Source organism: Megascapheus bottae, chromosome 21, assembly GCF_031878675.1.
Source record: "Megascapheus bottae isolate mThoBot1 chromosome 21, mThoBot2.hap1, whole genome shotgun sequence".
In the NCBI taxonomy this organism is placed as follows: Eukaryota; Metazoa; Chordata; class Mammalia; order Rodentia; family Geomyidae; genus Megascapheus; species Megascapheus bottae.
The window spans coordinates 23,965,809-23,981,668 of NC_143529.1; positions in this window are offsets into that span (position 1 = coordinate 23,965,809).

Genomic DNA, 15,860 nt, shown 5'->3' on the forward strand with positions numbered 1-15,860 from the left:
ATTCAGCCAGAAGTCTCAGCTGGGACACAGTGTCTGGAACAGGCAGTTCACACTGGAGCCCCGCACAGACACCACAGTAGGATGCCAAGACAGCACTGGTAAGAGACAGCAAAGTGGGCCAAAGGAGAGCTAGAACAGGTGGGGACTAAAGGAGGAACCAGAGGACCCTCAGAAGAGGGAGGAAGAAAGATGAAGAGATGAAAAGAAATGTCCTATGGCTAAGACCGTGGTGATGAGGAGTGGGAGTATGAGACAAGAAACTGCAGGAATGAGAAGGCCTGGGTGCCCCCAGAAGGAGAAAGGCAGGTGTTAAAGGCACTTCCTGATCATTTGGGACCCCCAAATGACAGGTATTGGCATGCAATCCGGATGCAGAAAAGCAGACAAATGAGCTGCTTGCCAGGGGGTTCTTTGCCTATGGGACCTTGGCTATAGGATCTGACAGTGGTTTGAGGGATACCCTAATCCTCCTGCACGGAGCCCCCATACATGGAGGAAGCCTCCTCTCCTTACAAGGAAGAGGACCCCCACAATGGGTCCTCTTCCTGTCCCTACAATGCATTATGTCTTTCCCCCTCCCACTCCATATGTCCTCCTCTAGCAGGGGACTTACCTCTCGGCCTTCTAAAAGGAAGAATTTCTGTGAATAAAGAGAACAAGAAGTCCCAAAGAGGGCCCGGAGTTTGGCCTAGTGGTAGAGTGCTTGCCTCGCATGCAGGAACACCTGGGTTCGATTCCTGGATACCACCTACATAGAAAAAGCTGGAAGTGGTGCGGTGGCTCAAGTGGCAGAGCTCTAGCCTTGAGAAAGTCCAAGGACAGTGCTCAGGCCCCTAGTTAAAAAAAAAAAGTCCGAAAGACATGAGCATGCTGCTCACCTGAGGGGGGATTGGGTAGCCTTGGGCTCTTCCCAGACAGGAAGTCTCTCCTCTGCCTTCACAGCCCTGGTAGTAGGGAAGTTTATTGTTGGACTTGCTGCCCTTCAGCTGTTTTCACAGTGACTCTGCACACCATACCAGAGCTACAGATGATCTAGGAAGACAAAATTGGGGAACTCTGCAACTAGGGCCCAGACACTCCAGCTCTCTTCACCAGCGGCTGCCCCTGCAGCCCCCAGTCTATCACAGGTGAAACACACCACGGTCAGGGGTCACCATGCAGACTTTCTGGACGGTACAGGCTGACTGAACACACATTTGCTTTGTTCCCTCTCAAAATCCCACCAAAGCAGCAATCAAGGTCTTCCCCTCTCTCTCCCACTCACACTCCATACTACCCTCCCTCTTTTCATATATATACATATATATATACATATATATATATTTTTGTCGGTTGTGGGACTTGAACTTTGGGTCTCTTTTCATATTTAAACTAAAATATGAATAGTCAGGTGCCAGTGACTCATGCCTGAAATCCTATCTACTCAAGAGGCTGAGATCTCAGGATCATAGTTTGAAGCCAGCCCAGGCAAAGAACTCTGTGAGACTCTTATCTCCAATTAATCAGCAAAATAAATAAGTGGTAGAGCATCAACCTTGAGTAAATAAGCCAAGCCTAAGCAGCAAAGCCTAGAGTTCAAGCACCAGTGCGGGCACCAAAATCAATCAATAAGTTAATTTAATGAATTATAAACCCTAGAGGAAGGTAAAAAGGGAGAGGAAATGAGCAAGAGAGGCGCAGGTCTGGCAGGGAGAACCAGCAATCTCATTGCCATTGCAGAACTGCTGAAATACTTGCATTCCAGAGGAAAATGGCCCATCCTAAGGCTTCCCTGCTGGACAAAGCAAGGGTTCACATCAGGCCCAGCATACAGCCTCAGGCTCCACCTGGCCTTCTAGGCTCTGAGATCACTTGTTAAACATTATTGTCTCTGGCAAGGGTCAAGATTCTAGGAGCTTGACATTGATGAGAGATTGGAATCCTATGCCAAGGAATGCAGGCCTCTGAGCCACTGGGGGACAACCAGGGAGCAGCTGGATTCACAGCACTGAGCCCCAAGCCCCAAGATCTGTGCTGTACATGCCTTTGTGGACAGGGGGCCTGGACATCGGCCTGAAACAGGCACATTGGAAGGACATCTAGAGTAAGAGCTCCAGGTCCCCCTAGATTCCCAGGAAGACAACGTGTCCCTACAGTAGAGGAGGGGCTGGGCCTAGGGACCCCAGACACAGTTGAAGGTCTGAACACTGAAAGGCCAGTATATATTTGTTGAATATAAGAGGCGATGCCTGATTCTGCCCCAACAGAGAGCTTCTGAAGAGGAGAGGGGCATCCTAGCAAGCCTAAGAATAGAGCCCCAAAGATATTGACTGGGGATTAGAGCAGCCCAGCACGACAAGGGAGAATAAGACATCTGCTCTCTTCTATCCCTGTTTTAATGCCAAGCAAAAAACTAGGCTCTACGTAAAAAGAATCTCCAGGTGAACATCAGTGGCTCACATCTATCATCCCAGCTACTCAGGAGGATCAAGGTTCAAAGCCAGCCTGGGCAGGAAAGTCTAAGAGCCTCTTATTCTCTTATCTCAAATTAACCAGACACAAAGCTTAAAGTAGAGATGTGGCTCAAGTGGTAGAGCACTAGCCTTGAGAGAAAAAGCAAAGGGATGGCACCCAGGTTCCAAGCTCAAGCCCCAAGACCAGCACAAAATAAAAGAACTCCAGAAAAACCCAAAGGTTTGGGAAGTATTAAGGCTCCAGAAGACTAGCAGAGCCCCAAGTAGGCTTGTGCTTAGCACCCAATCTGCCTTCCTGGCCACCCTCCCAGGGACTCAGCAGGGCCCTCAGATCCTAGAACTCCCTCTAAAGAGAGGGATCCTGGGAATCTGGAGACCAGCAAGGGAATGGATGTCAGGACAGGATAGTGTGCCATGGCAGAATAAAAGAAACTGAGAGAAACAGGGTCTGGGGCTAAAATGGGTAGGAGCCACTGGCCAAGTTAGCCTACCAAAGCTCCACTGGCCCCTAGTTACCAGCTGTCCCAGTAGAGTTTGCTCAGTGGCAGAAGCCTCCATTCTCTTGTGAAAAAGCTGCCGCCAAGAGACAGGGCTGAAGGTCAGCAGAGTTCCAGTGCCTCACCTACAGGCCATGCCACGGCCCACAGCCTGGATGATTGCGTGAGGTCTCCTACAGTACTCCTGGGTTCAGGCCCCCAACACTTACCAGCTGTAAGTCCAGGGCTAGCTTCTCTCTGCCCATCTGTCACCCACCAGCACCAGGGGTTCCCTCCCAGGAGTCAGCAGGGCCCCTGGCCCTCCACACTTGAGCAGGGTGCAGGCCCTGCCACAGAGTGGAAGCCCCAGGGTTAGAACAGAACATGTGCCCTGAGGAGGCCATGAGGAACCTTGTGGGCTGGACCCTGCCTGGGCCCCAGACTGTCCCCAAAGCACATGGAGCACCTGTCTATTTTTAGTCCAGACTCAGTGCCCAGTCATCCACCCAGGGTTACTCTAGACTGCAGGTCATCTGACCAGCCAGGGTAAAGGCAGCCATGGCTGCCACAGCCACTCTGGGGAGACATCACCCCAGGAAAGTATCAGCAAGCTGTGGGAAGGGCAAAAAATTAAGGTCCCCCTCAGCAGGGAAGCCGAGGTAAAGTTGGAACAGAAATCTCCACCAGAGGGGCCGGGAGTTTGTCCTAGTAGTAGAGTGCTTGCCTAGCATGCACGAAGACCCAGGTTCGATTCCTTGGTACCACATACGTAGAAAAAAGCCAGAAGTGGTGCTGAGGCCCAAGCAGTAAAACTCTAGCCTTGACAAAGTCCAAGGACAGTGCTCAGGCTCTGAGCTCAAGCCCAAGACTGGCAAAAATAAAGAAATCTCCACCAGAGGAATACTGTGAGGGCTCAGGGTAAAAGAGCTGGCATCAGGGCAGCAACAGGCCAGGCTGATCTGTCCTCAGTGCCAAGGAAGGCAGATGACTCGAAGAGGAGAAACAGGAAGTGAGAAAGTGTGTGGAGCCCAGAGAAGGGAGATGAGAGACACAGATAGAGACACAGACAGAATGACTAAGTGACAGAGAGGGAGGTGGCAAGGATGGACTGATGGCACTCGGAATGCCATCTGTGACTTGGCCCCATCTCACCCACCATCAGACCTGACGGCCCCCTCCTCAAAGGAACCCAGACTCCTTTCTTAAACAGTGCATGGGCCCTAAGTCCTCTCTGCACCCTGTACCCCTGAATTTTTTTACAAAGCCTCCCCACCCTCCAAGTTACATGTAAAAGAAATAAGCTGGAACATGGACACACACACACACACACACACACACACACACACACACACACACACACACACCATGCACAGGGCCTCCTGGGAAGGCAAGGAACAATGGAGAAGAGAGAGGGGTGTCCCTTTGTCCTCCTGCCTGGCCTTGGCAGCTCACATCCACACAAAGACCTTCACAAAGGGCCTCTAGCTCCCAGAGGGGGAGATAAATGGGGAGGGGGTGGAAGGGGAGAGAAGAGACCCCAGAGCTGGAAATGCCTGATCAGTGGGCCTGGGAAGCAAGATGGAGGCTGTTCTCACAGCCCCAAAGGCAACTACAGAGCTGGGGATGGGAGGGGGCAGAGCTGGTAGGTGGGTGGGGTAGGGGCTGGGACTTATACTCTCGGGGTGACAGAGGGAGCTGTGGCCCAGAGTCCCTTCCTGGAGGAGGCAGGTACTCAGGGAGAAGTAAGGGTGGCAGACCCAGATCTCTGCCCTTCTCCTGCAGCCTCAGGTCTGCCTGGGAGCAGAGGCTGTGGCTTCAAGGCTAGAAGGACAAGCTTTGGGGAAGTGGGGGAGGAGGGCAGCTGTTATGTCCTTGGAGAAAAACTGAAGATTTAAGTTGGGTAAGACTATGACCTCTTGTTGCCAATGGGCCACTGAGACCAAGAAGAGGGCCCATTCACACCCAAGAATCAGGATGAGGGGCAGTCTAGCTTGGCAGGAAGGGGGCTGAGATAAACTAAGGCAGATTGCAGTCCTGAGTCCCAAGTCTCCAGCAATTCTGCACTGTTGGTAGGTTTGTGCAGGCCCCTCTGTTCACCTCCTGCCTGATTTCCATGCATGGTTGTCCAGAGCCATGTCCGGAGTTGCTGGTGTTAAAGGTATTTCTTTATTATCGTTTATTGCTGACAGACTTCTGACTCATTTGTCAAGTCAGAAATCCCCAAGCCCAAGTTACCTCATGCCCAGTCCTACTTGTTGGGATGGCTTGACAAGTCAGCAAAGGAAGCGGTCAGCCAGATGGCCTAGAAACACCCTCCACAGAGGAAAGGAAACATAGCTTGTACCTGCCACGAACTCAACTTCCTCAGCCACCTCCACCTCTAGCTACCTTGTTTGTCATTCCCACTGTCCAGATGAGGTAACCAAGGCTTATAAATCAGCCATCTGTAGAGCTCACGCTTGCTGAGATTGGCCTGGCCCCTGGCACATGCGCTCTGCAGTCAGGATGTTATGAGCTCCCTGGGGAGCTCCCAGAACTGCCTCCTGCTCCAATCCTCCCAGCTGACCTCGGCACTCAGAGCTCCAGACTGCAAAGGGTGACAAAGAGGAGAGGGAGGTGCCAAGCGGGACAGAGTGTTGGTGAGCACAGGCAATGCCCTATGCCTATTGCATCCCAGAGCCTGGCATGAACTAAGAAGCTAGCTTTTGACTGCAGCTTGCTGTTATGGGGTTTGTTTTCCCCACTTTCAAGTGTGTGTGTGTGTGTGTGTGTGTGTGTGTGTGTGTGTGTCCCTGCACCTATTCCAATACTGGGGCTTGAAATCAGTACCTAAGGGCTGTCTCTCAGCTTTTTTTTTTTTCTCAAGGCTGGTTTTCTACTATTTGAGCCACAGCTCCACTTCTGGCTTTTTGATGGTTATTTGGAGATGAACATCTCACAGACTTTTCTGCCTGGGATAGCTTTGAACCTCAAGCCTCAGATCTCAGCCTCCTGAGTAGCTAGGACCTACATGCATGAGCTACTGGGCATGAGCCATTGCCCAGTTTTAAGTGGTTTTTGTGTCCAGGGTACCCATTGAGGAAGTAGTAAGAAGGGATTCATCCTGTCTGACGTGTCCTCAGATCCTTATCCCTTGGCCACAAAGCATCCTCTCAGATCCACACCCTTAGGAGGATAGTATGGCATCACACTAAGAGCCACAGGGTACTACTACAGAAACAGCCCTCTCCTCCCCCTCCCCCACCCCTGCACCATATCACCCCTGCACGCCTAGCAGATCCATTAAAAGGCAAAGGAATAAATTAGGCCTGCTTAGCATATTGAGTGGCTGGGGGGTCAAGAGGCCAGCGGTGTGCCTCTCACAGCTCAATGCAGTCGACTGCCACTGCAGCTTGGGAGCTGAGGGGCAGTTGAGGAGGGAGACAGCCTGGTTGGGCTAGGCCTGGTTTAATCTCCCATAGCTGGCCACAGATCAGTGCCCAGAAACATTCACTCTGCTCCAACTTTATTCGCCTAATGGCATTGCAGCTTGGCAACTGCTCTGGGCACCCCTACCCCTCACTCCGGCCAGTCTAGGCCAGTTCTTCAGGCAGAGCCAAGGTGAACACCAGGGATAGTGTCAGGTTACCTGTTCTCTTGGATGGGGAAGTTTGGGGTAGGAGCCTCTGGGGGAGGGGGGGACTAATACAATGCCTTGAATGTCCCTTCCTGGTACCCTCCCTGACCTAGTGCACTAGTAGCTCAGTTTCTCTATCAGCACTGAGGCCCCCCCCAAGCAGAGAGGAAAATCGGGAAGAACAGGAAGAGATGTCAAAAGCCAAGTGGAATCAGCCCTCTGCTCCAGGCAGGGTAACATTGGCTAACATAACTGGGATAAAGGATATTTATGCAACAGCTAGGTCCCAACGGTCATGGCGGGGAAATGAGGAGGCCTGGCAGCCAGGCTTAAAAGGGCTAGACCAAGATGGGGGCAAGACAACTCCAGGGTCCAATCTGTTGCTTCCTTCCAGATGTTTAAGTCATCCCCATCCTTCCTGGCCCCCAGACCAAAGGCCCTCTCCATGTCCCAAGGGCCTACAACAGCCACAAGGATGCACTTGGAAGAACTCCTACTGCACCGTGGCTGAAATCCACCTCCCATGGGCCACTGCAGCGCTGGTAAAGGGCAGACCCACATGAAGGCAGGCCTGTTCCTGGGAGATGAAGAGCCTCTCTGTTGAGGAGCTTGAGTCCACAGACTCTATCGGTCTCTCTGAGCTCCCTTCTGAACCCTTCCTCTTCCCATCCATCCCTTGGGGGTAAGACTTGCATGGCAGCCCCAGGCTCTCTCCAGCTCCCCAGATTCTTTCCCCTCCAACAAATATCATCCTGACACACTGACCACACAGCTGACCCATCTCATTTCCTGGAGTGCCTGGACTAATGCAGTCACTCTTGATAGCAGCAATGACAACGATGAGGAATACAACTGTGAAGTCAGATGTCCCTCGTTATGTGTTATCAATGTCCCCCCTACCACTGTACTGAACAATGTTAGGATAGTGGAGGAAACTGAGGCACAGAGAAGATACACTACGTGCTCAAACCCAAGTTGAATTAAGTGTAACCCAGAAGCCCACTGGCTAGCCATCTGCCCACACAGCCTCCCCAGTACAGAGATACTGCCCAGCTCTGCCTCCAGGGTACAGAGGCAAGAAAGAGGCCATAAAGGAATTTAAGGGTTCTAGGAAATGATGAGGTAGAGAGCACCGGAGGGATCCACTAAGAGAAAGAAGGCAGAATAAAGCTGAGACTAGAAGAAGAGCCTGTTCTGGCCCCAGAGAAATCTGATCCTGGAGGCTGGAGGACCTCCTTTCCTAGACATGGCCAGCCCCAGTGCTGGACCAAGTAGGCAAAAGGGAAGGAAAATGAGACCCTACTTGTACTCCTCAGCCAAACCTGCTTAGCTGCCCTACTCCAACCCTGGCTGGGGTATGGAATGGAATACCAACAATATCCTCCAGTTCCTGTCCCAGGACGTGTCCAGCACCCAATCCTTGTCACCCCATCCCTACCTACCCCTCCATCTGCATCCAGTGCCTCCTGCAAGCACAGGATTCACAGGCCTAGCCCAGGCTCAGAGTCTCAACAAAGCTAGGCCTGTCCCCTGCTCAACCTCCCAGGGGTGACACCTGGGCTGGGCACAGGTGAACAGAGCCAAGAGGACGGGGAAGAGAGCCAACAATACTTAGGTGAGTTCTTGGCTCAATTCTTTGCCTGCCAGACCCAAGTTCTTAGGGCTGGTGGGGGAGGGGGAGGATGGGAGCAGAGGTGAAGTCAAGGACAAGGAAAAGCTTCCACTAGGTTCACTATCAGAGGAGAGACTCATGGCAGGCAAAATAACCCTACACAGGCACGCGCACAGTCCAAGACAAGATCCAGAGACAGGTTCCAGTCACTGGACCTCTACCTTTCATGCACCCTCTATTCTGAGACAGGAAAGTTCAAAATGAAGCTTTTTCAAAAAAACTTTTTGGTGAGCTTTCAGGGGCTCTCCCAGCCCACCCCATATCTAAAGCCAAACTCTTCTGCTTGGCATTCAAGGCCTTATCTCTGCACTCCATCCACACTTCACCCCCTTTGCTTCTGAGGCTGCCCCAAATGGCCTTGTCTGTTCATCTCTGAGGACCCCAGTTCAAAAGTCACCTCAAGAGCTTCCCAGATCGCTCCAGGCAAGAACAGGGCATTCGAAGCTCTGAAACCAGGTGACAGCTCATTCGTATACCTTCCAGGCACACCAGGCGCATTGTCTCAGGGTGATGTGATGACAGCTGACGCCCCCACAGAGCCTCTGGAGAGAGGAGGAGGACTTGCTGTGGCGTGCATGCATGGGGTACCAAGTGGTCAAGCACTGAAAGCTTGATCCTCCGTGCCATGGTGTTAGGAGGTGTTTGGTTTTGGGAACACCAATCCTGCTAGGAGGAAGGATTAATACCATTGTCACCAGAAATCCCTCACCACAGAGGGGGCATGCAATCTTGTACTTTCCAGCTTCCAGAATCATAAGCAAGGCGACAACAAGGATCACTGTTGGGGACCCTCTAAGCCATGTCTGATTTGGTTTCAGGTATGGTAGGAATAGGGTAACATGGGAGTCAATGAGGAGACCCAGAAATTCCAAAGAGGGATCTCTAACAGGAAAACCCAGAGGATCTGGAGGAGTAAAAGTTTACCCTGAGACTAGAAGCTACCCTCTCCAGTCTCCTTATGATGGCCACCACTGCCAGTCCCAGCCAGGGACATCATATCTCAATTTCCTCAAACCTCAAATAGTCCAGCTCTCCATACTTTTCTATTTGCTTCCACCACACCTGAGCTTGACCCCCCCCCCCACCACGAATCCTACCCTTGGTCCCATCCACATCTCCACCCTCCACTGGATGCCCAAAGGAGCTCAGGTAGATAAAGAGGAGGAGGAGGCTATGGATAGCTCTACTCTGGGCAGCAGAACCCCCCCCCATCGCATTTCATCACATATCTATCCATCCATCCACCCACCCATCCATCCATCCATCCACCCATTCACCCATTCACCCATTCACCCATTTACCCATCCACCCACTGAACAACCCTCACTGAGGGTATATGTGCTGTATATCCTTTGCTAGGTTCCTGGGACAGCAAGGTCACTAAGCCCTGGCCTAAACACACTGGCTCACAGGCATCACCAGAAGCACCACAACACACTTCTGTCTCAGGCCAGAAAATAGCACTTAAGCTAGGGCTCCTCCATCCCTTCTCCTGGACTAGCTTTGGAGACCTAGATTCCTGATCAGAATGACCAGAAGCACCCAGGATGTGGGCTCCTGGAAGTGGAGATAAATGTAGGAATTAGAACTGAGATAGTCAGAACACGAACTTGAACTCCAAGCATTGTGTGTGTGGGTCCTCTTTCTTCTCCATTAGTCAGCCTTACAATGCAAATGACAGCATCTGCTTCCTACTCATGGGAGACAGCCCCTCTGGGACTGCCTTAGCTTGCCTGCCCTTGGCACTAGGTTCTGTACTGATCCCAGAGGTTTTTGGCAAGTTCATACATCAAACAAGGAGGCAGTGACTGGCTTCTTGCCCATCCAGGAGGAAAAGGAATAGAGGCCCTATCCCTAGCCTCATATCCTCCTGTCTCTACCAGGGATCAGGCCTGGTGGCTGAGAGTGATTAAGGCTGAGAAAGGTGATCAGATGAGATTCTACTCTCTCCAGTGTAGCCCTCTTAGCCTCATCCTCTTTTCATTGCTGAGATCCACCCTGGAGGCACACAGGGGCAAGCTGAATGTGCAGAGGCACAAGGGAATGAATTAGGGGCCAGGGAATTGTCTCTCATGAGCATTTATCTCATGCTTCTCAGGCTTTCCTTCTTTTCCTTTCTCCCTCTCCCTCTCTCCCTCCCCCCCTCGCTGTGTGTGTGCGTGCGTGTGTGTGTGTGTGTGTGTGTGTGTGTGTGTGTGCGCGCGCACACGCACATACACAGGGGACAGTCCTAGAGCTTGAACACAGGGCTCAAGGCTCAAGGCTACTACTCTACTACTTGAACCACAACTTCATTCCCAGCTTTTTGCTGGTTAATTAGAGGCCAGAGTCTCTTGAATCCATCTTTCCAGGCTAGCTTCCAACCTTAATCCTCATGTCTCTGCCTGCTGAGTAGCTAAGATTATAGGATTATAGGCATGAGCCACTGACACCAGTCTTCTCATGCTGTCTTTATAGAGCCATTCCTCAGATTCTTAGACATTTGAATCTTCCCAATGTTCAGCAACACAGAGCTATGATTGTAGCCAACAGATGGTAATTAGACTCTCTGATCACCAAAAATCACATGGGTAAATGCTCACAGCAGAGTGATTCGCAATCGCCCAAACTGGAAACAACCTTAATGCCTATCACAAGCAGAATGGATAAGTCAGGACTGGATTCTCACACAACGGCGTACCACCCAGGGATGAGAAGGAATGATCTACAGTCTCACATATGAATATGGATGGATTCCACAGCCATAGCATGAAGCAAAAGAAGTTGGACAAGCAATCCTGTAACCCACGAACCTATCCTGTGAGCCGGGATGGTGAACACGCTTTGAAGAGAATTAATGATGGGCAGGGGTAAGAAAAACTTCTGGGTCTCTTTCTTGATTGAGTGCTGATGCTGTGGGTACGTGTATTTGAATTAGAGAAGAACTTGTAAACTTTCTATAGTCATGGAATACATCAATAAACAGAAATGGGGAGATACGTTACAATGCCCCACCACCTGCCATCTCTATAAAATAAAGAGAGCCATTTTGCCCCACCCCCACTCTCTTACCCCACTTCCAAGCCATCTCTTCAACCATCCCTTGCTGAACCTTTTCTACCTTCATCTCCCATCCCAGGGACCTCCTCACTTTCCCAGACTCTCAGCTTTGCTTCTCACCCTTCCCAAGGGGTACAATACAGCATGCATGGGTGGGGGCTGGTGAGATGATAGAGAAGTCAGGGAAAATCCTTTTCAAACTTCTACATGGCCAGGCAATGGAGGCTCCTGCCTGTACTCCCAGCTACTCAGGTGGCTGAGATCTGGTCGTTTGAAGCCAGCCAAAGCAGACAAATCCAAGAGACTTATATCAACAATTACCCAGAAAAAAGCCAAAAGCGGAGATGTGGCTCAAGTACTAGAGTACTAGCTTCAAGTAAAAAAGCCAAACCAGATCACAAGGTCCTGAGTTCAAGCCCCAGTACAGCACATGCACACACACACACACACACACACACACACACACACACACACACTTCTCCATGAGCTCCCAACACTCCCCATCTCAAGGCCTCCCCTCCCCCCGCAGTATACTGCCCTGCCATTTCTTCTTGCTGTCTGCAGTTGCATTAGATTCTTAACAGCTACCTCCTCCATCTTGCGCATCCAGTTCCATGATACCATGGCATGCCACTTTAATTACCTTTATTCCAGGGATGCATTTATTTGTACAACTTGTGCAGTTTGTTCCAGTTCTCTCATTGGATTAACAACCCTTGTTGGGTAAGAACAGGCATGGTGTGCTTCTAGCCTGTCCCCTACATGCAATGCCTGGCTGACAGCAGGTGTTCTTTCAAGCATCTTTATGCCTGAATCAACATTGCACAAATGAATGGTCAAGTCTGTCTGTCTTGCAGGCTGTCTGTGGGGAAGGCAAAAGTTGTAGCTGGAAACAAGCCTCCCACTTGTCTGGGGCCAGGACAGCTGGGATATGATCAGTCATTGGAGTGTGACCTTGGGCACGTCCATGCCTTCCTTTAGGTCTCAGTGTGCTTGTTCAGGAAGTACGAGGGTGGAAGGGACAGGGTCACGGCTGGGTGGGGAGGTGTGAGTTTGTATACCTACTGCGTGTGCCCATGTGTATGTGCTTCACCCCAGCAAGAGAAACTATTGTATTCTCCAAGGGAGCTATGGTCTCAGAACCACCACCCAAGATCCTTTTCAGCTCTGAGGGTCTCTGATTCTATATAACTAGAAAGAGGAGAAGAGGAAGTCATCTAACCCACAGGGGTAAAGAGTTGGTTTAGATCCCACAACAGCTATCAAACCTGTAGGAACGTACATTTCAGGGGGTGGGGAGAATCCTTCTGTAGGGAAGACTGCAGATCCTGCCCCCCTGGGAGCCTGCTAAACTCAAGGAGGCACTAAGCTGGGGGGGAAGGAGAAGCCAGACAAGCTGCCCCCAGGGCTAGCTTTGGGGAGGGAAGAGGCAGAATCTGCTTGAGGTATCTTTCCCTGTGCTCCCGCCACCATGAGACAAGCACTCACTTGTCTTGGGACATGGCACAGAGAGAGGAGGCGAGATTGGCACCTGGAAATGCCCGCCAGGCCCCTTGGCACCCAGGTCAGAGAAGATCTGGCGGGAATGTGCAGGAGGGATGCCAAACCCCACCCTCCTCCCTTCTCAGGATGGCTTGTGGGGCCAAAGGAGGGCTCAACACACAGGGAGGTGTGGAAGCCACAAAAAGCCACCTGAGAGGGACAGAGCTTCTGGCTGCAGGATAATTCAGAGGCCTGGGGGGTGAGATAGGAAGCTCTCTGCAAAGCAAAGAGAAGAAAGCCACAGATTCAGACCAGAGAAGGAGAACACGAGGCAGGGGGGTGAGCAACAGCATCTGGGGGACAGGGGACCCCAGGGAGAGTAAGACAGATGAGCTAGGCAGCATGCTGTGGGCAAAGAGGACAAGATGGCCCCAGGGCAGAATACAGAACAGCAAGGAGAGGAATGGAGTCAGCAACAGGAACCCAGCCCGAGGCTCCAGGTAAGAAGCCTGGCCTGTGGGATGGTGGAGGCAGGAATGGCGAATGGCGGGCGAGTGTCTGTGGCAGGAGCATCAGTGGGAGGGCCCTGGCTGCCAGCCAGATGCCTGGTAGCTTCTGAGCCTGGCTCTCAGGGTGAGAGCTCCAGAGATGTTTATCCACCACAAGAACGCAGGCAGCGTGCCTCCTGCAGCGAGGGCCCAGGTAATGGGCAGCAGGCTGCTCTGTTGGGACTGTACATCTCCAAGAGTCACCCTGAGGGGGGAGTCTGGGCAGGAGAGACAGATACCAACCGTCCCCGCACCCCCCTCTGGAGCCAGATCCAGGACACACGGCAGGGACAGGCCTTTATCCACGCAGATAAAACAGGGAGTGAGTCACCGCAAGCTTTCCCCAGAGGCCACTGGGAAAGCAGCTCATCCAAATGCAGACAGACATGCGTCCCCATCCCTGTCCCTGTCGCTGCGATACAGTGTCATCCACACTCCTCCCCCTCCCCCCTTTCTCCTTGATTACCTACCTCCAGCACCCCTGTTTCTCCCCTCCTCACAGCTTCAACCTCCCTCACAAAGCCCCCATCAAGGGTGTTCATGTGGGCTTGCTAGGGGAGAGAATAGGAGGAATTCAGGAAATCTACCAACATAGTCCAGAAACCACAGCACTAAGTATTACAATAAAATGACTGAACTGAGAAGATAGAGGGACAAGTCTGGGAAAAGACAGAAATAAGAAACTGGAGGATGAGGAGTTCTACCAAGATTTGGGGGGAGATGGCAAAACTCTGGGTGCCCAGGGATCTGTGCACCAATCTCAGTATACCAGAGGAGCTCAAAATCCCAGAGGAAAAGCACAGATCTGAACTTGGAAGATTAAAAAAGAAAAAGGAGGGAGGCAATGATCCATGACCTCACACACTTGGTACCTCGGAGGACGGGAGAGTTCACGTGAGGTAGGAATGTCCTGATGACTTGGGAGAGGACCATAGGCAGAAGGTTCTGCCATGTCACTGGCACTTCCTATAAGGACCAAGAAGCAGTAGTGTGGGATGCACAGTCCATATCCTCAGGCCTTCCTCCTCAGTCTTCTAGGACCCAGAGCTAACTTAGGCCTCCATCTGAATCCTAGGAGGACACTGGCCACCTTAACCACCCCCCTTCCAAATCCATCCCTACACTTGGCCAGTAACTGCTTATAGCCTTGTAGCATGCAGAGTCTGTTTTACAAGCGCCTAGCACTGTGCCTGGCACAAATTCATCACAATCTGTACTCTGGACAGACATCAGATGGTATCCAGGAGACTGACCACACACAACAGACACGTAGACACACACATGTGGGTATACAAGGCACATATTGACAAAATGGTCCCCCCCCCCACACACACACATTTGGGACTCCCTATCTCTGGGCACTTCAAGTGGAAGAACCATAAGGCCCAACAGAACCAAAACTTCAACTAAACTAATGAGTCTTGAAAAGGTGACTGTGTAGGCTGGATTTCTGCCTGGTTCTAGAGTAGAGCTAACTAATCCCTGTTTACCCCAAATATTATCTCCTCCTTCTCCTCCTCCTCTTCTTCCTCCTCCTCCCCTTCCTCCTCCTCCTTTTCCTAAGAAATTCACCTATGCTCAGTCTGGGGGTCACAGGCAAGTTAATCCACAGTCTCATGCCTCTCAGATTCCTGCCTTTGAATCAATTTTCCCCTTTCAAGACTTACCCAGAATAGAGAATGTGGGGGAGGGGAGAGGGAAGGGAAGAGGGAAGGGGGTTCCAGGTCCCACTAAGCTCAGATTGGTTCTAGGGGCCTCTGCTAGCTCAGAAGCCTCTCTCCCTCCTGCCACAGAGCCCAGGTCTGGCTATCACCTCAAGAAAAACAGTTCACCTACATCAGTTATTCCCTCCCTCTCTCCCTTCTTTCCTTCCTCCCTCCCTCTTCCTCTCCCTCTGCCCTCCCCCCCCAAGGTAGCCCAGGATGGCCTCTTACTTGTGATCTTCCTACTTCAGCCTCCCCCTGTCCTGGAATTGCAGGCATGTGTCCAAAGCCACATAGCAATTTGACTTTCTAAGGATCAAGTCCACATCACCAAGGACAGAAGAGACCCAAGTGAGACCTCCCCAGAAGCAGCTGCCTCTCCACCTGGTCCTAACTCAACCTGGGCTCCTGGGGCAGGGTGTCCGGTAGGCACCAGCCCTCTCTTTGCAGCTGACTCCCTTCCCTGTCTCAGGTGGCCTGGGCTCTACCTGCCACCCGCTGCCCACTTGGGCGACCTCCCCACCCACCCTCGCAGCGCCCTACCTGCAGCAGCCGCCGCCTCCCGGGTGCGCTGGCTGATCCCCTGGGCTCCCGGCCCTGCGCCTGCCCGGGAGGAGTCTGGGGGTCAAACTGGGGTCCCGGCTCGGGCGCCCCACAGCACGCCAGGCTCACGGAGCAGCCCATCCCGCCTGCAGCCCGGCGGGCCCGGGGTGTGAGAGCCAAGCCCCCGGGAGCAGGCCCGCCCCCAGCCCCCGGCTGGGCCCGGCCCAGGGCGGCCGCCACGTCGGGGTGGAGCGGCGACGCCCCCGGCCCGCCCCCCGCACGCGCCCGCGCCTCCGCCGCCGCAGCCCCGCGGGGGAAGCGGGGGTGG